Consider the following 1,971-nt stretch of genomic DNA (forward strand, 5'->3'; position numbering starts at 1 on the left):
CTATAGTGACCAGCCACGCTGAGGCTTTACTCAATCTGCAATGGAAAACGGAAGTATAATGGGCCGAGGCGAGCCAAGGCGGGCCGAGGCGAGCCGAGGCAAGCTGTTACCAGCAGTGGAAAAACGCCATTAGGAAAACGTGTCAGTTTGACCTGAGGACAACATTAGGGTTAAACAGGTTATCCTAAATTTAAGTTAGTTTGCCATTACTGATGAGTGTGTCAGACTGACATGGACAATGTTCATTTTACGAAACATTGAATGAATTATTTACAGTTACATTTAGAGATGGAGAAACAAAGTAGATTCAAAACAGATTCAAATGATGAACAGTAAAAGGTGTGTTGTACAAACGTCCGTAGCTGTGGTAACACCCTGAGGTCACACTGTGCAATTTGTTGACAGTTGATACAGAGTTTTTTTGTTAGCACAGAACAACATACTATTTAGGTGCAGGCACAAATACCTTGAATCATCAGATCCATGTGATGTCATTACATCACAGTTCTTTTGATTTTAGTAATTCATCCAAGAAAATAGCTGTAGGGCACAAGGAAGTTAACCAAAGACAAAAAATGAGTAAAACATTTAAAAGAAAACTTCTTTTAACACCATTCCTTTCTGAAGGACTAATAGCCAATGTTCATATAATCAAAGAAGAAGGCTGAAAATCCCAAACTTTGTGCAGAATCTTTTTTTTCTGTTTCTGAATATTAGCGGTTGGCTGAATCCTGTACACCTGCACACAAATGGGGAGAGTTCTAGCCTGACCAGGCTTCTCTCTTTACCCTGTCTCTCTTAGTTATGCTGTAATAGTTTAGACTGTCAGGGGACTTCCTTTGACATACAGAGTTCCTCTGTCCTCTATCTTTCTATCTTTCCATTTGTGTGCATCCATGTCCCAGAAATGCCTGTTACTAACCTAGCTCTGGGGAGTCAGTCCTTATGTTCTTTTTTGCCCAGTATGTTTCCTTGGATCAAGGAGGCGCCAAAATCAGGGTAACAGCTGATGCCATGATCAGCTGTTGCAAGTTCTGGAGTGGGTGTGGTCTAGACCTACTCTATCTGGAAAGTTTCTTGAGATAACTCTTGTTATGAATTGATACTATAAATAAAATTGAATTTAATTGAAAACCACTCCCATAGAAGAACGCCTCCTTGATTTCAAGGGAAACAATGGTCGTTCAACCAGTTTGTTGACCTGTAATACTGTAGAAGTCAGACGTCTCTCACTACAACTGGAGTAGAAGTGGATTGACTCTTTGATCAGCTAGGACAAAAAAAGACAACATTCATAGTAAATGTATCATAAATATTCTTATTCATGATAATACAAAAAAATAAAAATCCTCAACTGTGTTAATTATTTCAGGACCGGTAGCAGTTTTCACATTGATATGAAGATGGTTTTATCTAAATGGAGTCTTCTGCCTAATTTCATTTTGATGTTATAGCTTTAAATGAAGAGTATGACAAGTCGTTCTTCATTCATGATTGTGGACTCTCTTGTTTATTTTGCCGCACACTTTGTCTACAGATGAGAGCTATTAGGATGAAATAAAAAGTGAGGGCCATCATGTCACTGCTGTGTGTGACTACTATCTGTGTGTCTTGGAGAGGATACATGTCATACCTCCTGCCTCAGGACAAAAGCCCCTGTTCTTGTGAACGATGTATTTCTGAAGACGATCCGTGGTTTATGCAGCGTTTCAACAAATCTGTTGAACCATTTTTGTCAGCAGACTACAGTCTCTCAGAGGACACTTTCAACTGGTGGAAGGTACGTTGTCAACCTGCACTTCAGATCATCTGAGAACATGATGTAACTAAACTCCCTTCAAGTAGGATTTTAGTAAAACAATAAAGATTAACCATAATTGTGGCACGTCTTCATAAATAAGTGAAATGATTACTTACTACAAAAGTTCTGATCAGTCAGGGACATGGCTTTAAATATAAATATATATATAT

This window comes from Etheostoma cragini, chromosome 14 (genome assembly GCF_013103735.1).
Source record: "Etheostoma cragini isolate CJK2018 chromosome 14, CSU_Ecrag_1.0, whole genome shotgun sequence".
NCBI classification, from domain to species: Eukaryota; Metazoa; Chordata; class Actinopteri; order Perciformes; family Percidae; genus Etheostoma; species Etheostoma cragini.